Consider the following 25,635-nt stretch of genomic DNA (forward strand, 5'->3'; position numbering starts at 1 on the left):
CATCTGTTTTCCTTCTCAGGAATTGCTCTTGTGAGCCATCTGTGTCAGTCAGATACTGTGTCAGTCAGATACAGTTTTCTAGTTTACATTTGGAGGTTAATTTTGGTTCCTGTTACTTCCTCATGTGTGAAAAAAGAATGATATCCTTAGTGTGGTGGTTTGAAGCTGTTATGTACCCCAGAAAAGGCCATGTTTTAATCCGTTCCTGTTCAGTGTGGACCTATTGTAGATGGGACCTTTTGATTAGGTTATTTCAATTGAGAAGTTGCCCCAACATGGGTCTTAATCCTTTCACTGCAGTCCTTTATAAGAAATGAAATTAAGAGACATTCACAGAGAGAAGCCCCACAGAAGCTGAAAGCAAGGGCATACCCACAGAAGACTTCAGAGGAAGCCACTGAAAGCAGCAAAATCCAGGAATGAAGGACCAGCAGATGCTAGCCACATACCATGTGACAGAGATGTCTGGGATGCCAGCAGGCTTTCTCCAGTGAATGTACTGCTCTGTTGATGCCTTAATTTGGACATTTTCATGGGCTTAGAACTATAAATTTGTAAGTTAATGAATCCTCATTGTAAAAGCCAACCCATTTCTGATATATTACATTCTGGCGGCTTCAGCAAACTGAAACACTTAGTAGGCAATATATCCTGCCAGTTCCATATTTTATTTAAATACTATTCTGTGTAAAAATTCACTTTTTTGTGTTGCCTAAATTAAATTTTTTTGCTAAGATTATTTCTATTCTTCTAAACATAACTGTAAATAAAATAGTGCTTCGACTGCCTTTTAATCTAATGTTACTTACCAGTTGATGCATTAAATTAAAGTATTATAATTCTAGTTATTTATAATACCTAATTCATTTTAGTACTTTTATGTCTCACTGAAGATTACTGCCTGTTTTATAGTGTCTTTTTGTTTGTTTTTTACAGAACTTAATATAATTAAAGAAAAACAGTGTGATAACTTGTAAGAACTTGTTACTAATGAAAAATGCATTTTGTGTTCCATCTAAGATACAGTAAAATCATATAAATTTAGTACTGCTCTTATTTCTCTTAAAAATTCTAATTAGTTTGAAAGCGTTAACAGTTGAATGAAAGCATAAATTGATGTGAAGTAATTGAAGTTTTCTCATTCTGTGTGAAATTAAGAAATAAGAATGTGTTTGACAAACAGTTCACTAACCCCACTTTTTTTTTTTTGGACATGAGATTCTCATGAAAGATTTATTATGTTAAACGAAAGTAGAATCTGTAAAAAAGTTAAAGAGCATTAGGTATTTGAGGGAGTACTGTAATGCTTATTATCCTCTCAATTGTTGATATGCACTTGGTTTTTTAACATTTAGAGCCCTGTAGTGTTTCAGTTACTGTACTGGTTGCTAGGCTACACAGTAGTTATAATTTGTCTGTTGTATTCTTGGAAGAGGGGACTTCTTAGAGGAATGTATAAAGATGAGGGCAGTATTAATATTGTGATTTGTATGTTATGTGCTCAGGTTTACTAAGGCATTTGACTCTACTATCAGAATTATACATTGAAAGTCTTGAGAAAAAAATTGAAGGAAATTTATAGCCATAATTTATATATCCCTCAAGGGATGATGGGCAGGGTTGTAATTACGTGTGAGAAAACTACAAATGCATTAACTTTGACAGATGGCAACAGAGCTTCTGAATTTGTTTCCATTACTTAAAAAAAATTTTTTTTTAATTGTGTAATATAACATATGTACAAAGCAAAAAAAGAAAAAAGCAAAAATTTTCAGAGTACACTTCAGCAGGTAGTTACAGGATAGATTTCCGAGTTTGTCATGAGCTGCCATTCCATCATCTCAGATTTTTCTTCCTTGCTTCTCCAAAACATTGGAGGCTAGAAGGGATATTAATAAAGTAATTCAGCAGGTATACTCATCGTTTAAAACCCTATTTTCTCTATTACACCTCCTTTTTCTACTGTAACCTTCTCCCAGTATATAGGGGTCTTTTGGGAATGCCTGTTCTAGCTTTTTCATGTTGAGAATTGGTCCCTTGATGCTGAATCTCAGCTCATTCTAAGATTTCTATCCCACGTTGCCAGGAAGGTCCACACCCCTGGGAGTCATGTCCCATGTAGACAGGGGGAGGGCAGTGAGCTTGCCTGTTGTGTTGATTGGAGAGAGAGGCCACATCTGAGCAACAAAAGAGGTTCTATTGGGGGTGATTCCTACCCCAAGGGGGCTCAGCCTATTGAATAGCAGCCATTCTTACGGGTGTGAGGCAGTATCTCATTGTTGTCTTAGTTTGCATTTCCCTTATAGCTAATGAAAATGAGCATCTCTTCATATGCTTTTAGCCTTCTGTATTTGCTCTTCAGAAAGTGTCTATTCATATTCTATATTCTCTGTCCATTTTATAATTGGGTTATTTGTTCTTTTGTTGTTGAGCTGTATAATTTCTTTATGTACATAGGATATCAAGGCTTTAACTTGATAAATATATGTGGTTTCCAAATATGTTTCTCCCATTGAGTTGGCTGCCTCTTCATCTTTGTAGCAAAGCCCTTTGAGGCAGAGAAGCTCTTGAGCTTAAAGAGTTCCCATTTGTCTGTTTTCTTTTTATGCTTGTGCTTAAGGTGTAAAATTCAATAAGCTACCTCTTATTACCAGATCCTGAAGATGTTTCCCTGCATTTTCTTCTACAAGTTTTATGGTACTGGCTTTTCCATTTAAGTCTTTAATCCATTTGAATTAATTTTTGTATAGTGTGTAAGGTAGGGGTCCTCTTTCATTCTTTTGGCTATTGATATCCAGTTCTCCCTTGCCTATGTATTGAAAAGACTATGCTGTCCCAGTTCAGTGGATTTGTGGGCCTTATTGAAGATCAAATGATCATACATTTGGTGGTCTATCTCTGTACTCTCTAGTCTGTTCCATTGGTTGATACTTCTTTGTGCCAGTAACATGCTGTTACTGTGGCTTTAGAATCAGGAAGTGATTGTCCTGCCACTTCGCTCTTCTTTTTTTAGGATAACTTTAGCTATTTGGAATCTCTTTCCCTTTCATGTGCATTTGTTAAGCAGCTTTTCCAAGTCTTCAAAGTAGGTTGTTGGAATTTTGATTGGTATTATATTCAATCTGTAGATCAGTTTGGGTAGAATTGCCATCTTAATGACATTCAGCCTTCCTGTCCATGAGCATGGAATGTTTTTCTACCTATTCAGTCATTTTTAATTTCTTTTAATAATTTTTTGTGTATAAGCCCTTGACATCCCTGTCTTGGCTTATTCCTAGATACCTGATTCTTCTGATTGCTATTTTGAATGGAGTGGGTTTATTGCTCTCTTTCTTTTTTTTTTCGTTTTCTTCTGAAAATATATTTCAACAGAAAAAAACCAGGATCTAAGCTCTTTTGGTACTGTCCATACAGTGCAAGCAGAAGTGACAGCATCTCAAGCATCTTCCGAAGAAATAATGTGACAATTCAGTGAATCAGTTCTGGACCATCTAGATTGAAAATCCAGTTCCACATCTTACTAGCTATGTGACCTGGAATATGTTATTAAACTTCTCTATGCCTTAGTTCCTTTGGGGCCCCCAGGTTGCACTTTTTCAGGGAAGTACTATTCATACTGGATTATCTGGAAGATAGAGATAATTGCAGTATCTCACTTTTATGGTTAAAATTCAGATTAAATGAGTAAAATGAGTCAAGTGCTTATAACATGCCTGGCATCCATGTTAAATTCTCAATGAATATTAATTATTATTGCTACTACTACTCCTTTGATTATGACAACAACTGCTACTACTATTCCTACTCCTCTTCCAGAACTATCCTCATTCATAATGCAAATGCCACCTTAAGGTCCTCTTTTATCAACAATGCTACAGGAGATCTGCTGGTGAAAAAGCACGAGAAAAATAGTGAAAGTATAATGAGGGCAGATCAAGATATTTTTCTGTTTTTATGTGCTCAAAGTACCTGAAAACAATGGTTGGTTAGAAAATTAACTTGAAACCATCCTTGCACACGTGCTTTGGGATCACACTTTTGGACCTCAACAAATATGATATATGATATATTAAAGTAAATGTTTAGAACTGAAAAGAAAGTTATACATTATAAATTCCATTTCTTTTACAGAGAAGGAAATAAAGGGCCAGAGAGGTTGCAAACTTGTCTTAAATTAGTCACTGATTTGTGAATGGCCCTAGAATGATGGAAATTTGAACCTTTGGGCTTCTGACTCTCCCTCTCATTCTTGTTTCGCTTCTCCCGCTGAAGGAGCATTCTTGCAATACTGATCACTGGCTAAGAAGTCAACTCAACACACATCATGTAATAGTTATTTAGCATTCACTTTAAATGTTCTATGAGGGGAGAAAGATAGTGGAAAAAAGGGAAAATAGATTTTTTTTTTTCTTTTATTCTAAAAGATTCTGTTTTTGCCACAGGAAATAGCAGTATACCTACACACCCAAAGAAAAACAAAGGTGCCATTCTAGAAGGAAAAAAATAGTAAAATTTACCCAGGTATTTAGAAATAATAGAGAGCCAGGAAGAAAAGGGGAAGATACATGAGAAGTAATAATTTTATTTTTCTTAACTTTAAACTTGCTAACAGCTTCCTTCCTTGAGTTGCGTTTGTCTTCTGCTTGATACCCAATTGTACTAATAATGGAAATTACTTAGTAATTCCACTTTGAAATTTTGAGTATATGCCTGTACATATGCCAGATAAACTTTAGGAGTTCTTTTTTTTTTTTTTTTTTTTAAAGGAAAGACAGAGAGAAGGAAGGAAGGATAGAAGGAAGGAAGGAAGGAAGAAAGGGAAACATCTTTAAACACTTTCTTGTTTTATTGTATTTTGTTTCTCCGTTTTTGTTACATGGGCTGGGGCCGGGAATCGAACCGAGGTCCTCCGGCATAGCAGGCAAGCACTTTGCCCGCTGAACCACCGCGGCCCAACTTTAGGAGTTCTTAATCTGTCTTTTTTACAAAAATTTATCTCTGCCTTTATTTAGTTGGGTTGATAAAAAAAATTAAAGGCTAAGGACCAGAAAGTTAATTTCCTTAATGAGACAAAAGGAAAGGCTTTTCCAACTACTTTTTTTTTTATGCAATAAGAAATCTCTCTTTGAAGTACTGAAACAATTTCTTTTACTGTACAATGGATTCTAATTTGATGAAGGTTTTCAAATGTAATACAGTAAAATATAAAATGGAGACAATATGAAAACTGAGTCAATGGAAAAAATAATTCATAAATAGGCTAAAAGAAAATTGTATCCATAATGGATTTGGTAATGGGTGTATAATCATATATTTAAATTTTACTTTATATACATAAGATCAGAGTCAAGGAGTTTGACCACAATTTAAAATTTTACCATTGGCTACTTTCACTATTTCATCACAATTGAACATCTCACTCTTATCACTTCACTTCAAGCAGTGACTTATAAATTTGGTTAGACAATAATAGTAAGAATACCTTTTCTCTTTTTTCCAGGATAATAATTCTTAAAAAATGTGTTGAAGATAAAATACCTCCTGTAAGTACTTCAGCTTTGGATTATGGTCTCTGCTTTGAAGATCTGGAGAAACTTTTCCAATTCACTTACAAATCTTCCTAACACCTTTCTGTTTAAAGAAATATCATATTTGAAATAATTTGAGTAAATGCTTTACACATCAAAAATTGATACCCAATTCCCTATTACCATAATTGTGAAGTAATCACTAATTTTAATATGTTCCCTAAATATGTGTTGTATCAATTTTTTGATTCTAAGATGTCAATAATATGGAAATATTTTTAATGATGTACCAGAACATTTAATTACTCTATTTTCCCATTAACATGCCAAAGTCATTTAATAATGATTATATTGGCCATTTCCATTGATTGGTGGGAGGTTCTTCCACTAAAAGCTCCCATGGTTTCCACTGTATCATTTTTCTCACCAGACTTAGTTCACTTTCTGCCTGAAGAATCACCTCTTCTAATTGACCACTCTGAAGTTGGTCTTCTAATTTTTAACATCTGATTCCATTTTAACAACCCGCACTTCTCATTTGTAATCTGTTCTGTATACTTTCTATATTCTGCAGTTTTAGGGATTTGCTCAAGAACATCAAGTATCTTTGCATACAATAGTCTTAGCCTCTCATGTGGACTATTGTTCTAGTTTGCTATCTGCTGGAATGCAATATGCCAGAAATGGAATGGCTTTTAAAAAGGGGAATTTAATAAGTGGCTAGTTTACAGTTCTAAGGCCGAGAAAATGTCCCAATTAAAACAAGTCTATAGAAATGTCCAATCAAAGGCATCCAGGGAAAGATACCTTGGTTCAAGAAGGCCGATAAAGTTCAGGGTTTCTCTCTCAAGTGAGAAGGCACATGGCGAACAGGGTCAGGGTTTCTCTCTCATCTGGAATGGCATGAGGTGAACACAGCATCATCTGATAACTTTCTCTCCTGGCTTCCTGTTTTGTTAAGCTTCCTGGGAGGCATTTTCCTTCTTCATCTCCAAAGGTTGCTAGCTAGTGGACTCTGCTTCTCATGGCTTTGTCGTTCTGCTCTCTCAGAATCTCCCACTTTCTCCAAGATGTTTCTTCTTTTATAGGATTCCAGTAAACTAATCAAGACCCAACTGAATGGGTGGAGACATGTCTCCGCCTAATCCAGTTTAACAACCACTTTTGATTGAGTCACATCTCCAGGGAGATGATCTAATTACGGTCTCTAACATACAGTTCTGAATAGGGTTTAGAAGAAACAGCTGCCTTTTCAAAATGGGATTAGGAGTAAAACATGGCTTTTCTAGGGTGCATACATCTTTTCAGACCAGCACAACTATCATTTCCAGGCAATCCGACAAGGCCATTGGTCTTCTTCAGCAAGCCTTCCATGACAGCACTGACTAGCGCGTGACTGGATTTCTTTTTCTTAATTGTTACCTCAAAAACATTACTGATTTTTGTACATTAATCTTGTATCTCCCACTTTGCTTAATTTATTAGCTCAAGTAGTTTTGCATAGATTTCTCAGTTTTTTCTAAGTATAGGATCATGAAATCTGCAACTGAAGAAGGTTTTACTTATTCCTTTTCTATTTGGATGCCTCATTTCTTTCTCTTGTCTAATTGCTCCAGCTAAGACTTCTAATACAATGGGCATCCTTGTCTCGTACCTGATCTTAGGAGGAATGCTTTCAGTTTCTCACCATTAAGTATGATGCTGGCTATGGTTTTTTCATATATGCCCTTTATGATGTTCAGAAAGTTTCCTTCAATTTCTAACTTTTGAAGTGTTTTTTATCAGGAAAGGATGCTGGATTCTGTTGAATGCTTTTTCAACATCAATGATATGATCACGTGATTTTTCCCTTTTTGATTTTATTAATGTGCTGAATTACATTGATTGATGTTCTCATTTTAAAGCACTGTTGCATTCCTGGTATAAATCCCACTTGGTCATGACATATAATTCTTTTAATGTGTCATTGGATTTGGTTTGCTGGTATTTTGTTAATAATTTTTGCATCTGTGTTCATTAGGGAGATTGGTCTGTAATTTTCCTTTTTTGTAGAGTCTTTATGCAGTTTTGGTATTAGAGTGATGTTAGCTTCATAAAATGAGTTAGGTAGAGTTTGTTTTTCCTCATTGTTTTTGAAGAATTTGAACAGGATTGGTGTTAGTTCCTTTTGGAATGTTTGATAAAATTCCCCTGTGAGACTGTCTGCTTCTGGACTTTTCTTTCTGGGAAGATTTTTGGTGACTGATTGAATCTACTTATAATTGGTTTGTTGAGATCTTCTCTTTCTTCTCGAGTCAGTAAAGGTAATTTATGTGTTCCTAGGAATTTGTCCATTTCATCTAAGTTGCCTAGTTTGTTGGCATATTATTGTTCCTTATATTCCCTTATCATTTTTTAAATTTCTTCATGATCTGTGGTAACGATCCCCCTCTAATTTCTGATTTTGTTAATTTGCGTCCTTTCTCTCTTTTTCTTATCTAGCTTAGGGGGTCCATTGATTTTCTCAAAGAGCCAAATTTTGGTTTTGTTGACTCTTTCTATTGTTTTCCGTTTTTTTTATTTCTGATTTAATTTTTATTATTTCTCTTCTTTATTTGCTTTGTGGTTACTTTGCTGTTCTTTCTCTAAATTCTCCAGGTGAGCAGTTAAATCCTCGTTTTGCTCACTAATGTTTTTTAATATAGGCATTTAGTGCTATGAATTTCCCTCTCAGCACTGCCTTTGCTGCATCCCATAAGTTTTGATATGTTGTATTCTCATTATCATTTGTCTCTAGATATTTACTGATTTCTCTAACAATGTTTTCCTTGACCCACTTATTGTTTAAGAGTGTGTTTTATCTCCCTATGTTTGTGAAAACTTTGGTTCTTTGGTGATTATTAATTTCCACCTTCATTCTGTTTTGACCAGAGAAAGTACTTTGGATAATTTCAATCCTAATTAAATTTATAAAGATTCAGTTTTTCTATCAGCTTATCATCTATCCTGGAGAACATTCCATGTGTGTTAGAGAAGAATATATATCCTGGTGTTTTGGGGTGTAATGATCTCTGTATATCTGTTAGGTCTAATTCATTTATCCCATTGTTTAGGTACTCTGTTTCCTTGTTGATACATCTATATTGCGGAGTGGTGTATTGAAGTCTCCCACTATTACTGTTGAAATAGCTATATCTCTTTTCTAGTTTTCTAGCTGCTGGAATGCAATATACTAGGAATGGAATGGCTTTTTAAAAGGGGAATTTAATAAGTTGCTAGTTTACAGTTCTAAGGCTGAGAAAATGTCCCAATTAAAACAAGTCTATAGCAATGTCCAGTCAAAGGCATCCAGAGAAGAAAACCTTGGTTCAAGAAAGCCGATGATGTTCAGGGTTTCTCTCTCAAGTAAGATGGCACATGGCGAACATAGTCAGGGTTTCTCTCTCAGCTGGGAGGGCACATGGCGAACATGGCATCATCTGCTAGCTTTCTCTCCTGGCTTCCTGTTTCATGAGGTGCCCCGGGAGGTGTTTTCCTTCTTCATCTCCAAAGTTCGCTGGCTGGTATATTCTGCTTCTCATGGCTATGTCATTCTCTGCTCTCTCAGAGGTCTCCCATTCTCCACAATGTTTCCTCTGTTATAGGACTCCAGTAAACCAATCAAAACCCACCCAAATGAGTGGAGACACATCTTCCCTAATCCAGTTTAGCAACCTCTCTTGATTGGGTTACATCTCCAGGGAGAAGATCTAATTATAGATTCAAACATACAGTATTGAATAGAGATTATTCTGCCTTTATGAAATGGGATTTTGATTAAAACATGGCTTTTTTAGGGTTCATAGTCCTTTCAAACCAGCACAAGCTCCATTTAGTTTTACTTGTGTTTGCCTCATGTAATTTGGAGCTCCTTGATTGGGAGCATACACATTTATGATTATTTCCTCCTGGTGAATTGTCCATTTTATTAATATGTAGTGTCCTTCTTTGTTTCTTTACATTTAAAGTCCATTTTGTCTGATATTAGTATAGCTACTCCTGCTTTCTTTTGCTTACATCTTGCATAGTTCTTTTTCCATTATTTCACTTTCCTTGAGTCTAAGATGTATCTCTTGTAAATAGCATATAGATAATGTTTGTTAATCCATGCTGCAGTGTGTATCTTTTAGTTGGTGAGTTTAGTCCATTAATGTTCAAAGTAATTACTGTAAAAGCAGTTCTGGACCCTGCCATCTTATCCTTTAGTTTTTATTTGTTAGATCTTTTCCTTTTCTCTTTTTATCCATTAAATTACTGTTGCTTATATTCTTTACTTCTTTGTTCTCCTCCGGATCTCCCTCTCTTGTCCTGTTTTTTTCCAGGTGGTAGGACTTCCTTTAGTTTTTCTTGTAGGGTAGATCTCTTGCTGAGTAGGTCTCTTCATCTTTGTCTTTGAAATTTTTAATCTCTGTCACTCAGTTTCGAAGGAAAACTTGGCTGGATAAAGAATTCTTGGCTGAAAATCTTTCTCGTTCAGGATCTTAAATATATCATACCACTGCCTTCTTGCTTCCATGGTGTCTGTTATGTAGCCTGAAGTCAGTATTACGTGTTTTCCCTTGTATGTAGTGCTGGTTTCAGCACTTCATTTCTCTTTAACATTTGTCATTTTGCGTCTTGGAGTAGGCCTATTCTGATTTATTCTGATGTGGAGTTCATTTGGTCTCTTTAATTTGTGTATTTATGTCTTTTATAAGGTTTGGGAATTTTTCCCTGATTATATTTTCAACCAAATTTCCCAGCCCTTTTCTCTTCTCCTTCTGGGACACCAATGGGTTCTTAATATTTGTACGCCTCTTGTTGTCTATCATTTCCCATAATGAAGTTGTACTTTTTTTCTATCTTTCTTGCCATTTGCTCTTTTATGCTCTCTAGTTCATTTGTTCTATCTTCTAGCTCACTTATTCTTGCTTCTGCTTCTTCGAATCTGCTATCATGTATCTCTAGTTTATTTCTGACTTGGTATACTGTATCTTTTACTTCTCTGAGAGCTGCCATTTTTCTATTTAATATTCTGAATTTTTCTTTATGCTCTTCTAATGTCTTCCTGATATCCTTTATGTCCTTGCAAATATCGTTGAGTAGTTGTTCTGTATGCTGTGTCCTCTCTGGAATTTTGATTTTTTTTTGTTTGGCTGGGCCATTTCTGCTTGGATTTTCACATGCTTTGTAATTTTCTGTTGTGCTTGGGGCATTTGACTATCTTCATAATGTTATTTTGCAAGTTGGTTTTCCTTCATTCATCTGAAGTTTTGTATTTACTTGGTTTTACATTGAAGGTTCCCTTTTTGCATTTGGTTTGTCAGTAATCTCCAACCAAGCAAGATCCGGAGCTCATATAGGGGATACAATGCAACTTGTGGGTCTATAGAAGCTTCGCTGGAATGTAAGGTCTTCAGTGGTGGAATTGCCACCTACCACATGGGAGACCCAGGTTTGACTCTCAGCCCATGCACCTAAAAAAAAGCAAAAAGATAATGATAGCAAAGTAAAATAAGAATATAATAATACTATGAAAAATAAATAACAGGAAAAACAACAAAATAGACCTTACCAGTAGTAGACCCCACAGTCAGAAGGAGATACCCCATGATATACTGGAAATAAACTCAGACTGGTGCCCACCAATGGATCAGACAATTTAAAAAAAAAATAAGAAAAGTAAATGGCAGAATAATAAAAAATGATAGCTAAAATAACTAAAAAAAAATACAGTATATAAAAATATGAAATATCTATAAAAATTGAAAATAATGAAAAAGATTATACTACTAAAATATGAAAAAATATGTTAAAAGAAAGAGGGGAAAAAGAAAAAAGAATATTAGGAAAAAAGAAGATAAAATCCTAGGTACATAGCATGTTAACCTGCCTACACTTTCCCCTTCTCTCCAGTGGGTGGCAATCCCCAGGTAGCTCCTCCCATTAGGTTCCTCCTTCCCTGACTGTTGGAAGCATCCAAGCACTTACTGCTTTTGGCCAGCGGGTAGTATACCTGAGGCTCCTCGTCCCTTAGGCTTGCCCTGCCCAGACTTCAGTGGCTTTAGAATGGTGTGCACAGTGGGGGCATTACTTATGGCCCATGGTGGCTTGACTCTGGGTCCCCACCTGTGGGATTGGGGACCCTGCCCACACCCAGCGGATCAGCTGACCCACAGTGCCTGGAGCCTGGCAGTCCGCCAGATGCTGTGCCTGCAGGGCTGGCTACTTCCTGCACCTGGCTGGGTGATTGCTCCTAGCACATGGATGCCTGACTCCCCGTGGTTGATGATTGGGTCTGCCTCTGTGATCCCCTGTAGGTGCTGTCAACTATGGACCGTGTGGGTAGGTTTCCCCAGGCAGCAACTAGAGTGGAGGGATGATCAATTCCCTCAAATTGTACCTCCCTGCATGCTGCAGCCCGTCAAGGTCAGGTGACCCACCTCACTTTCCCCGTCCCAGTCCCCCTTTTCCCCCATCCTCTCCTCTCTAAAACTCCCTAGAGACCGTGTTTGCTTACTCACATCCCAGACCACAGTCCTGGTCATTTTCTTCCCATCCCCTGTCTTGTTCCATGGAGGAGGAGTGAACTCAATCCATTCTGCTCTGCCATCTTCCTGGAAGTCTTGATTCTATTACTTTTTATTTAAAAAGTTCTCCAGTTCTGGTGAACAAAGGTTCCATTGACTGATGAGTGGAAGGATGAACTGTGGTATATTCAAATAATTCCAAATAACAGTGGAATATTGTGTGGTGCAGAAAGGAATGAAGCTGTGAGGCATGCAATGAAGTGAATGAACCTTGAAGACGTTATATTGAGCGAAATAAGCCAGAAACAAAAGGACAAATTCTATATGGTCTCATTAATATGAACTAACTAATGAGCACACACTGAGAATTAAATTTGGGAGGATAGTCAGGAGAGAGAAAGTGGGCGGAGATTTGGCAGTTGATTATTAAGGAGTACAGAATGTTCAATAAAGTTCATTGTAAAGGCTTGCAAATGAATAGCACAATACCGTGTAATGGTAGCACAGTATTGTAAGTGTAATTAATAAAGTGGAGTGTGAATATGGATGAAAGAGAAAGGCTGGAGTAATTATGTCACCAGAAGAAAAGCTAGAGGATAGGAACTGAGACTGTATGAGTTGGCAAAATCCAGAGTGGTCAATGATGGTGGTTAATTGTATAAATATAGGAGAATTCTTCCATGAACTAGAACAAATGAACATCAGTGTTATAAGATGTTAATAATAGGGTGGTATACGGGGAAAAGTATATTGAATGTAAATTAAGGTTTATATTGTAATATTCTATCATTAACTGTAACAAAAGCACTCTTACTAAAGCTAAATGTCAATAATAGAAGGATACAAGGGGTATGGGTTTTTTTTTTTGGAAGAAATGGGAATGTTCTTACTGACTGTAGTGGTGAATGCATGACTATGTGATTATACCAAGAGCCATTGGTTGTACAAATTGATTTAGGATAGATTGTGTGGTATGTGAATAAACTGTTTAAAAAAATAATTTTCCACTTCTTTAAAAAAAATCTAAAAAGCTATAAATACTTCATTTAACAGTCATAACATTAATAACGACCCGACTTTGATTCATGTAGTTATAAATTAAATTTATTGAATAAATATTTTTATTTTTCTGTTGAACTTTTCAGTTAATTCCATTATATTAAACACTTCTAGAAGCACTCTGTAATAAACATTTTGCTTTTTGCTCTTTCCAGTTGTTAAAACTATGAATTATTCTAAAGAGGATAAATCTTAAAGTATAATATATATTTACTGTAATTTACAGAATCATATTTATGATCATTCCTTTGTTCTGAGAAAAGATTAATCTACTAAGAAGATTGAGCACAGTTTCTCTATGATTTATTAGTTATAGTACTAATATTTGAGTTCATTCTTACACTCTTTGAAATAACGTAAAAATACAATTTCACATTAACATTTGGATTGAAGTTAGTCATAACTATAAAAATGACTTGAGTTATTTTTTCATTAAAAGTAGGGATGTCTAGTATATTATGATTTTTTCTGAAGAAATCTGTCTTATTGAAATTCATAATGCAAGCATATAATTTATCATTTAATGAATTAACAGCCTTCAGTTTTGACATTTTCAGTTACATTCAGAAAATTGAGATAGTTTAAATTTCTTCTTAAAATACATTTAACTTTATGAAGTAAAATTTGCATCAGTAAAAAGCACCCATATTATGTGTACAGTTTTTTCTCAAAAGTATATCCTTGTGTAACTCTCACTTCCAAATTCCCTCATCTTCCTTTCTGATCAATCACACTGGCAAAGCACTAGTCTGATTTCAGTCAGTATATATTAGTCATTATTATAAATGGAATCATACAGTATTCACTTTTTGTCAGGTATGTTTTTGTTATTGATCATTGTTTATGTGTATATCAGAAGTTCCTTTTTAATGCAGTATATGATTTCATTGTGTGAATATGCCACAGTTTATCTGTTCATCTGTTGGTAGACACTTGGATCGTTTCAAGTTTTTGTTTTTATGAATAAGTGGCTAAAGAATATTCTTATGCAAGTCATTATGTGGACATTTGTCTTAATTTCCCTTGTGACTACCTACCTATCAATAGATTTATTGAGTTTTATGTTAAATATATATTTTCTTTTGTGAAAAACTGTCAAACTGTTTCCTTCTTTTTTTACTTTTGGAAAAAATTCATGTAGAATAATCTATAAATATTTGGTAGAATTCAGTAGGAAGCCATATGACCCTTGGATTTTCTTTGTGGGAATGTTTGTACATATACATTGAATTTCTTGAATAGATATAAAGCTGTTCAGGTTATCTGTTTCTTCTTGCTTGAACTTTGATAGTTTGTTTCTTTTAAGAAATTTGTGCATTTCATGTTTGTTTCCATATTATGGACCAAAATTTGTTCAAATGTTCTATCGTCCTTTTGTGAGCATCTGTAGTATGTTCCCTGATACTAGCAAATTGTCTTTTATTCCCCCTGATACTAGCAAATTTCATTTCTTGATATTAGCAAATTATGCCTTCTTTTTCATTTCCTAATATTAGCAAGTTATGTCTTTTCCCCCCTTGCTCATCCAGCTGAGGGAATTATCAATTTTAATTAATCTTTTCAAAGAAACTATTTTTTGTTTCATTGATTTTTCTCTATTTTTAATCTGTTTTCTATTTTGTTGTTTTCTTCTCTTTATTATTTCCTTCCTTCCATTTACTTTGGGTTTAATTTGTGCTGCCTTTTCTAGTTTCTTAAGGGAGAACCTTAGATCATTATCTTTAGTCTTTTTTTTCCTTTTCTACTATAAGCTGTTCATTACTCTCTAAGCTTTGTGTTTTCTTCATCCTACCGTTTTAAATTTCCTCCTTTCATTTTCATTTAACAAAAATATATCTTAAAATTTCCTTTGACCTATGAATTATTCAGAAATGTGTTGTGGATATCTTTTCATTACTGATTTCCAATTTCATTTCATTGTGTTCAGGGAATATACTTTTTATGCTTTAAATCCTTTTAAAATTGAAGAGATTTAATTTGGTCTGTCTTGGTGAATGTTCCATGGACACTTGAAAAGAATCTACAAGGTTTAACTGTTTAAAGAATTCTATAAATATCAGTTAAACTAAGTTAGTTCATAGTGTTGTTTGTCTTCCGTTTCCTTACCAATTTTCCATCTATTTATCAATTACCGAAAGATTACGTTAAAAACTTCAATTTTAATTATGGATTTGTCTCTTCTTTTATCTCTGTCAGTTTTTGCTTCAAATTTCCTGTTGCTCTGGTATTGAGTGAATATACACTAAGGATCATTATTTCTTCTTGGTGAATTACTCCCTCTATCATCATGAAATGTCTCTATTCCTTATAGTTATGTATGTCTAGTAATAATACTCTTGTTTCAAATTCTACTTTCTTTTGTATTAGTATATACAATCCAGCTTTCTTTTGTTTAGTCCTTTAGTGGTTTATGTTTTTTCAACCTTTCCCTTTTTTTAAAAATTACCAATCTGTATCTTTTAAGTAAACTGTGTTTCTTGTAAACAGCATATAGTTAGGTGTTGCTTTTTTATCCAGTCTAACATTCTGTCTTTTCGTGAGCAATTTTGACCATTTGCATTTAATGTAATTATATCTTTAGTTTTAATTGCACTAGTTGGCTATTTATTTTAGTTTTGCCCTCTCTTCTTCAGTTCTTTTTTTTATGTTCTTTGTCTTAATTGAGTACTTTTAAGTAATCACTGTATCTCTCTTCTAGTACATTGCCTACAATTGCATAATAATAGTGTAACTTATGTTTCAGTACTTTTAAGTGCTTTTTTTAAAGTTTACGATGAGAATTTTTGACCTGTTTTATGAAACTATCAAATAATATCATACCCTTGATGTATAATTCAGATTTTATATTCATACACCTGCTTTTATTTTTGGAGTCATTTTCATTGATAAGGAGTAGTTTTGCCATTTCTCCTATTTCAGCACTTTTAAAAGTGATAAAAAGCCTTCTGAAATTTTTATCTTTGTTACCGTGTTTGTATTATCTTTTTTTTCCTGTGGTTGTCTCCCCCCCCAAAAAAAATTAAAGTTTTATTTGTATCTAAAAATATATTGGAAATACATTGTATGCCCATGATTAAGCTAATTTTCAATGATTTTACTTCAGTTTTGTTAATAACTTTTGTTCTGACAAATCCTTTCTCATGTTGAACAGTACACTGGGAAAATGTCTGTAGTTTTTCAGCTGGCCCTGTAGTGGAAGATGTAAATTGTTTTTTTGTTAATAATGATGGATGATTTTCATTTTCCTTTTATCACCTGAACTGTTTTCCGTTCATAATTATAGTAACTGTAAGCTGATACGCTGAAAGCTAAAACACCACTGTATCTGAAGATAAATGCTGTCAACTGGGGTTCCTTTTTTTTTTTTTTTTAAGAGACGTTGTAGGTTTACAGAAAAATCATGCACAAAATAGAGTTCTTATTTACCCCTGTCCCCCTACTGTTTTCTCTATTATTGAACACCTTGCGTTAGTGTGGTACCTTTGTTACAATTGATGAAACAATATTATTATTATTATACTAGTAACTATAGTTTATAGTTTACATTAGGGTTTACTGTCATGTTGTATAGTCCTACAGTTTTTAAAAAAAATTTTTAGTAAAATATATATTATAGCTTAGAATTTCTCCCTTTAACAACATTCACATATATGATTTAGTGGCATTAATTACATTCATAATGTTGTGGCTGTTTTTAGGATTTTCTTTTTATCACTGCTTTTTAGAAATTTGATTATTATGTGACTTGGCATAGTTTTCCTTGTATTTATCCTGCTTGGAGTTTTCTGTGTGCTGTTATTATTTGTTGGCTTATATATTTCTCTAATATTTTCTACATCCTTCTCCTTTCTTTTCCCCCTTTCTTTGATTCCATTACATTTATATTAATCTACTTGGTATTGTCTCTGAGGTCACTGAGACTCATTTCCCTTTCTTTCCCCTCCTGCAGGTATTTTTTCCTCTGGGTTCACTTTGGATAATTTCTATTACTCTGTCTTTAAGTTCACTTAACTTTTCCTCTGCAGTATGTAATCTGCTCTTAAGCCTTTCCAGATTATTGATTTTTTAGAAATATTGTATGCTCTTATTCTAGAAGTTGGATTTTTTGGTTATAGTTTTATTTCTTTTTATAATGTCCATTTTTTTAAAAATCCTAGTGCACATTTTTTTTTTTACAGTATTGTATAATAAAACATATATACAAAGCAAAGAAAGAAAAAGGCAATAGTTTTCAAAGCATTCTTCAACAAGTAGCTACAGTGGGCTGCCATGCCGTCCTCTCATGTTTTTCCTTCTAGCTACTCCAGAACATTGGAGGCTAAGGATAAATATTTCTTTTTATCATTGCAATTGACTTTTTTGTGAAAAATAATATATGTACAAAAAAAGCAATAAATGTCAGTGGACAGTGCAACTATAAGTTATATAGAACATATTTCAGTTTGGTATAGATTACAGTTCCACAATTTTAGGTTTTTACCCTTAGCCCTCTATGATACTGGAGACCAAAAGAAATATCAATATAATGATTCAGCAATTCTACTCATTTGTTAAATCCTTCTCTGATGTTTGATAGGACTCCAACATCACCTTTGATCTTTCTGTCCCACTCTTTAGGAGTATTTGGCCTATGCCCATTCTAACTTTCTCATATTGGAAGGGGCTGTCAATAATGGGGATAGGGAGATGAAACTAGATGATGTTCTTGAGAGGCTGGGCCCTCTAAATTTTAGGACTTATCTGGTCCAGGGACCCATCTGGAAGTTGTAAGTTTCTGGAAAGTTACCCTAGTGCATGGAAACTTTGTAGAATCTTATATATTGCCCTAGGTGTTCTTTAGGATTGGCTAGAATGGTTTTGATTGGGGTTTGGCTAATTTTGATAGGTAGCAATGTCTAAATGAAGCTTGTGTAAAAGTGACCTCTTGAGTAAGCCTCTTAACTCTGTTTGAACTCTCCCATACACTGATACCTTACTTGTTACACTTCTAGACCCCCTTTTGGTCAGGATGGCATTGTTGATCCCATGGTGCCAGGCTGGACTCATCCTTGGGAGTCATCTCCTATACTGCCAGAGAGACTTTCACCCCTGGATGTCATGTACCATGTAGGGGGGAGGGCAATGATTTCACTTGCAGAGTTGGGCTTAGAGAGAGTGAGGCCACATCTGAGCAACAAAAGAGGTCCTCCAGAAGTAAGTCTTAGGCATACGTATAGGTAGGCTAAGCTTCTCTGCTACATACAAAAGCTTCATAAGAGCAAGCCTCAAGATCAAAGGGTTGGCCTATTGATTTGGGTGTCCCTAATGTTTGACCACAGTATCAGGGGTTTCCCCAGTGATAAAGTCTAATAGTTCCATGTTTTTTCTCCCAGCACACATTTTTATAGTTGTTTTAGTGTCCTTGTCTTTGTTGTCATCTTCTCTGTCTTCTGGCTCTGTTTTAATAGATTTTTACTTGGTTATGGGTCATATTTTCTGGATTGTTAGTATCATAGTTAAAAATCCAGGTATATTTGGCAAGGTATTTCATCATTTATTTAGTGTTTGTTCTGTTGCTGGGCAATTATATTGTTTATAGTTTGGAGCTATTTCAAATAATGCTAAAATGAACAGCCTTATAAATGCATTTTGTTTACATGTTAATATGCAATTTATTATATATTCCTGCTAGTGGAATTTCCTATCAGAGGGTATGTGCATGTGTGTTGGTTTGCATCTGTCATGTACCCCAGAAAATACTATGTTCTTTTAATCCATTCTTATGGGGTTAGGCCTATTATGGGTGGGACCTTTTAATTAGGTTGTTTCAACTAAAATGTGACCCAGCTCCCTCAAGGTGGGTCTTAATACTTTACTGGAGTCCTTTAAGAAAGCTCATGGAGAGAGAGAACTTAGAAGAAAACGGGCCAGGAGAAGCTAAGAGAGAAAGAAATGCCTAGAGACGTTTTAGAGATTGCCGTTTCCACTAGAACCAGAAGAAAGGGACCAGCAGATGTTGCCATGTGCCTTCCAGTGTGGCAGAGGAACCCTGAATGCTAGCAGCCTTTCCTCCAAGAAGGTGTCTTCCTCTTGATGCCTTAATTTGGACATTTTCATGGCCTTAGAACTGTAAATTTGTAACCTAATAAATTCCCATTGAAAGAGCCGGCTCATTTCTGGTATATTGGTATATTGTATTCCAGCAGCTTTAGCAAACCAAAACAGCATGTAAATTTTTGAAATATAATGCTGTGTTGCCCTTTGAATAGACTATACATATTTGTATCAGTTAACTAAGTGCAGAATTATTTTTGAGTTTAGAAGAAACCTTTCTGTGAACATGTGAACAGCAGGGTTCATAGCAGAACAGGCCAAGCTTTTAAGTCATTTGGTGTTCTATAGCAGTTTGTCACATACTCATTTTCTGGCCTTAGCATAAAATATGAAGTGACTTGAACATGACTCTTGGCAAAATTGTTTTCACAAAGGTATCAAATGGGGTGGGTATAGATATTTCCTTATTATATGTGAGAATAGTCAACAAGATTTGCAGTTTTATAAGTGGTACTGATTTCTGTTATTTTAAATGGAATAATTGAACTATTCCTATTTTGTGTATTTAGGTGGTATAGTTCATATTCAATTTTGTGCCATTCATTATTTTTGTAGCTTGCAAGAAAAGGCTTTTTTGTATGTGTCATTTGTATGTTTGTTTTAATGGCATATTACATCTTTTTGCAATTAGAATCCATCAGAATATTATTTCTTGAGTGCCGTCTTCTACACTGCTCTATCCCCATAGCCTAGGACAGTGCCTTTTATATAATAGGCATTCAGTTTTTTGAATGGTTGAGTGAATGAATCTTGGTGTTGTGTAGAATTAGATAAAACATGTGGTAGAGATCTTCCAGATATGTCCCATTGTAAATTTTAATGAGAAACCTGCTCATAAATTCAACTTATATAATATAAATGCACTGAGTATACTAACTATATTAAGAAGTTGAACAGCTTACTGGTAGCCCAGCAGACTATGCTTTAAAAGTGACCACCCTAAAGGAAAAAGACATTTACCTTTTCAGTTTTTCCTACCTGAAATGTGCTTCCTTTCCAACTATAGCTGTTAAATTTTTCCTGGACTTCTCAAGGTACTGAACTCTCTCCTCAGAAATTCTGTAGCAGTCATTTTCTACATCACGTATCCCATGCTCATCTATTTCAGTTTTCTATTATGAATTACTCTTTCATTTTTTATTCCATTTTATCTCCAGTATTGGTACTTAAGAAATTTACACAGGGGATCCATTAAATCTTTGGCCAAATATTCAGCTGTGTATGCAACAACAGATAAAGCAAAAATAGAACCAGACCTATAAATGAACCAGATGTTAGAATCATCAGACAGAAAACTTAGAATTATGACTGCTGTATTGAAGGCTCTAACGGTAAAAGTGGACAATGTGCATGAAGACATGAAGGATTAGACAGAGAGGAATTGCTAAACAAACATAAAAATGAAAAATCAGGGGAGGTGAAGTCCTTCAACAGGCTTGTAAGACAAGATACAGCTGTAAAAGGGTCAGTAAACTTTGAGAGAAGTTAATAGATAATATCCAAAAGTAAAACTACAAGGAGAGAAGAGGGAGAACAGAAAATAAAATATAGTTCAAAAGGTATTAGCTGAAAATTTTCAAAAATGAGTGAACTAAAATTAAACTATAGACCTAAGAAATGCAGGGATTTGCTAACATGATAACTTTAAAATGGACGCAGTACTACTGAAAAATAAAAAAAGAAAACGTTGAAGATAGTTTGAAAAAAAAAAAAAGAGAAATTTTACATACAGAGAAACAGAGAATGAGAATATACTTCTTACCAGAAGTGCCATCCAGAAAACAGTGGTGCAGCATCTTTAAAATACTGGAGGAAAAATTGTCAACTCAGAATTCTATACCAGGAAAATATCTTTCAAAATGAAGGCAAAATGCTTTTCCAGAAAAAGAAAAGCTGAAAATACTTTGTGCCAGCCAAACTATACTACAAAATGTGAAGTGAAGTCCTTCAAGAGGATGGAACATGATACCAGATGGAAATTTGCGTCTACACAAAGAAAGGAATACCACAAAAAAATAGTAAAATCTAGACAAAATAGAGGCGTTTTCCCTTAATTTAATCTTGCTAAAACACAAACTTGCTAACTCAAAAATGGCAGCAAAGTATCATGAGTTTCTAACATGCATCAACACGTTGTAGTAAGGTTCTCACTGTATATGAAGTGATATAATATTATTTGGAGGTACGCTGACAACTTAAAGATGTATTGTAAACCCTAGAGCTGTGCTCACTATGTCAAAGGCCACTAGCCACATGCAACTATTTAAATTAAAATGAATTAAAATAAAAAATCTATTCCCTCAGTCACGTTAGCCACATTTCAGTTGATGAATATTCACTTGTATCTAGTGGTTACCATTATGAATAGCTCAGATACAGAACAATATTGATACACTGGTCTGCACATTCTAGCTACTTTTAATTCCCTGAAGTTTGATCTTTCTTCTCACTTCAGTAAGACTACTGTACTCTGCTTGGGAATCCTTTTCTGTTCTGGTATTCAGTCATGACTCTAGGCAGAAAGCCAGAGTGATCATGGGTTTAGTCTTTGTTTACCTTCCCTCAGGCATCACAGTCTTGTCCGTTGCCCAATATCTGAAACCAGTTTTTCTAAATATGTTTTAAAACATTTTCTAGATGCTTATGTGAGACCTAATCTAGTACCAGTTATTCTGTCCTGGTTGAAAACATTAATAAAAATGCTTTTAGAGCTTTTGGTATAGTTTAATAAGAAGAATTGTAATTTTATCTACTTGAGTCTCTTATTTGTTATAAATTGAGCTTTATTTTTATAGTGTCTATTAGAGAATTTAGCAGAATATATAAGAAAATGTGATTAAGATTCAGTTCTGTCCTGAATCTGTGCATGCCTACTCTGTGGCCCAGACTTTTTACAAGTTACTGGGGACAGAAAAGTTGTTGGGGACACAGAAACAGAAATCCAGATACTCAGCCTATAGGGTAGTTCATCATGTGGTTTAATATCTATTGCGCTGATACAAACTTCCCTAAAAATGAGTGCTTTAAAACAGCATTTATTAACAGCATAAAGTTAGTGCTTTAATTCAGCACGACTTAGCTGAGTTCTCTGGCTTAGCTGATCCTCTGGCTCAGATGGATCTTCATGTTCAAAGTCTCACGAAAGATTGCAGTCAAAATATGGACCAAGACTTGACTTGGGAAGGATCTGTTTCCAAGCCTACTCACATGGTTCTTGGCAGAATTTAGTTCCTGTACACATGGACTTCTTCTAGAAGGGTAGCTTATAGTATGGTGGCTGGTATCTTTTCACAGTGGGCAAGTGAGAAGAGCCAGACAATACGAGCAAGACAGAAGTCCCAGTCTTTCATAACCTAATTTTGGAAGTGAGATCTCTTCTCTTTTCCTGTGTTCTATTTTAGAATCAACTCACTAGGTTCACCACACACTCAAGAGCAGTAGATTAAATAAGGGCATGAAATAGGAAATGGGGATCATTGGCAGCCATTTTAGAAGCTACCTACATGCAGTATATAAATTATATAAATGATTATAATTGGCTCTGTAAAATAGTGTAATAGCATTAACATTTACTGCTGAGTGCTTCCTATAGATTATTTAAGCCTCCCCCAGAATTTTCAGGGAGAGATACTATGTATTATCCCCATTTTACAGATAAAGAAATTGAGGCACAGTAGGGTTACATAGCTATGATGTAGCAGAACCAAGACTCCAGTCTAGACGCTGCTGATTTTAGCACCTATACTTTTTTTTTTTCTTTAAACAGTTTTGGTCACACACCATATAATCCACCCTAAATGCACAGTCAGTGGCTCCTGGTATAATCACATATTTATGCATTCACCACCACAATTTATATGAGAACATTCCCATTTCTTCCAGGGACCGTAGGGTGGGGACAGCAAACCATACCGCTCCCTTATCTCTCCCTATTTATTAACATTAATTTTGGTATATTGAGTGCCTTTGTTACAATTAATGAAAGACTATTACAATGTTACTATTTAACTGTAGACCTTAGTTTGCAGTAATTGTATGTTTCCTATAAACCACTCTTTTTATTAACACCTTGTGATAGCAATATACATTTGTTCTAGTTCATGTAAAAACTTTCTTATATTTGTACAATTAATTAACCATCCATTATCATCAACATTTCACTAAGTTGTATAGTCCCAGGACTATATAACTAGTCCTCTAGCTTTCCTTCTGGTGACATATGCGACCCTAGCCTTCCTCTTTCGACTATACTTATGCTCAGCTTTCTTCATTACACTTACAATATTGTGCAACTATCACACAATATTGTAGCACCTATACTTTTAATTTCTACCTTTTGTTAACATTAAAAAAAGACTGTTTATTGAGTACCTCTTATTTGCCAAACATTATAGTAAATGCTTTATATACATATATAATATATATATTAACCCCATTTAAGCCTAATAGCAACTCTGTTAAAGCCCCTTATCTTATTAATATAGCACTCTAGCTTCCAGATTTAAGAACTCTGAAAGATTAAATATAATATTGTTTGTTGTTCCAAGACAGTAAACAAATATAACCCAGAGAGTTTCTGTAAATACCAAAAGAAATGATTCATCTAAATACCTTAGAACCTTAAAAAAAAGTGGTTTCACTAATTAAAGAAATTTGTGGAAGGAGATCTGACATCTTTCAATCCATTTAATATTCTGTTGAAGGGCACTATGTAAATCCCAAAGAAGAATAAATTTATAAATACTTGAAAAGAAAGTAACCCATTCTAAGAAGAAATCACAACAAAAGTTACAATATAAATTTCATCAGAAATTAGCTCATGGTGTGTGTTGTTAATGTTGAAATATTTTTACTAATAAATACTTTTACAAATGAATTGCCTGGCTTTCGTATTGAAGGTAGTACATACTTTCTTCAGCCATCTCATTGTCTTTACGGAACAAGTTTTGAAGATGAAGACAATAAGACAAAAGTGAAGAGAAAATATTTTTCCATGGTGAAAAGTAACCATAAGAATGCTGTTCTTTAGATCAGTATATTTAAATCAATTGTGGGGGTGTCTTTTAAGATATATGTTGAAAATAATAAATTGTAAAATTTGTGATTGATTTTATTTCAGAAGCATTTTCCTTGTAATAGTACTCTTTCACACTTTTGCATTCAGATTTGCTCTTTTAATTGGGCATAGATGCAGTTGAAGCTGGTGTACTGTGATTCTGTGTGTTATACTAGCATATGTCTTATATGACATCCTTCCTTCAATAACTTCATTTATTAAAATATATTAATTGATGCCTACTAAGTGCTAGGCACTGTTCTCTGTGCTTGGTTTCATCAGTGAAAAAATAGACAAAAATCATGAAGCTTGCATTTTAGCAGGTTTGTTATTGAGGCAATAAACTTGAAAAGTAAATAAGCAAGTATTCCTTGTGGGTAGAAGGTAGAAAAAATTTCTATAGCTGCTCCTTTAAGCCAAGTTAAGGAACATTACATGGAAACTCTTGTTTTTCGATTTGGATTGGTTTTGTTACTCCTGTTTTTAAGTCTGGATTATGAAAGTAGAGTATGAGAAAAAATTTTCTCTAAAAACAGGCTTACAACAATGCTGTTGGTTAGGATAGCTGGCCATATTTTGTTTCTACAATAAATTTTTGCTTTTTATAACTACTCATGTGGCATCAGTATTGCTGCATAATATAGTATTTTAATTTTTAATTGTATTTTATACAAATTTAAAGTACTTTGTATATTACAAATTTTTTGTTTCTATAAACTTCTGTTTATGTTCAACTTATATCTTTTGCTAACTAAAGATTTATGATAATTTATAAATAAGCTTGTATTTCTAAGTAAAATGTTAACATATTTTTATTATTTTAATTTTAATTATCCTTTCTAAAAGGTTGTCTTTGTTTTTGTTGTTTACCACAGTTGTTATTCTAAGTCACTTTTGCTATGAAGGCAAATATTAGGTAACTTTAAAGTCTTATTTGCATAGCTTGAAATTAGCTAGGATATATTGTATGTTCAGCATTTGGTATGACAGCATTTTACAGCATTGTACATGTTGTCATATACAGTATTATTAACTCAAATGTTAATATTTACATTTTTTGTTGTTGTTGACTTACTGAATCAAATCTGTCCCTTAGGCCCTCCATCAGGATGGATTCATTTTATTTGTTTTGGTATCAGGAAGCTCTAATGTCTGTATTTTTTCTCCCTAAGATTAAAAGTAGATCTCAAATGGCTGAATCTTTTACCTGAAATGATTAATATACTCTAATTATTCTTTAGTTTTGGTGAATAGATAGGGCTATCTGACATTAGAAGAACAGGATTTTGAGAAAGAGACAGTATGGACAATGGAGTTAGTAAAAAGAATGTACTTGATAGATGTAAGTGAAAAATAGTTATTAAATCAATAG

General features: G+C 34.3%; 1 protein-coding gene and 1 pseudogene across 5 annotated transcripts in view; one reads left to right on the top strand and one right to left on the bottom strand.

Moving 5' to 3' along the window:
* FUT8 (fucosyltransferase 8) overlaps positions 1–25,635 on the top strand; it is a 330,921-nt gene that overhangs the window by 69,311 nt on the left and 235,975 nt on the right. The window contains exon 3 of one of the 5 annotated variants that reach the window (XM_077122729.1): positions 5,501–5,543. The exons of the other annotated variants lie outside the window; for them this stretch is intronic. The gene's annotated coding sequence lies outside the window, so the exon portion shown is untranslated. The remainder of the gene's footprint in view (positions 1–5,500; positions 5,544–25,635) is intronic. 5 annotated transcript variants of the gene reach the window in all.
* On the bottom strand, positions 5,875–6,902 carry LOC143651880 (NADH dehydrogenase [ubiquinone] 1 alpha subcomplex subunit 5-like; annotated as a pseudogene).

The sequence above is a fragment of the Tamandua tetradactyla genome, chromosome 12 (assembly GCF_023851605.1).
Source record: "Tamandua tetradactyla isolate mTamTet1 chromosome 12, mTamTet1.pri, whole genome shotgun sequence".
Lineage (NCBI taxonomy): Eukaryota > Metazoa > Chordata > Mammalia > Pilosa > Myrmecophagidae > Tamandua > Tamandua tetradactyla.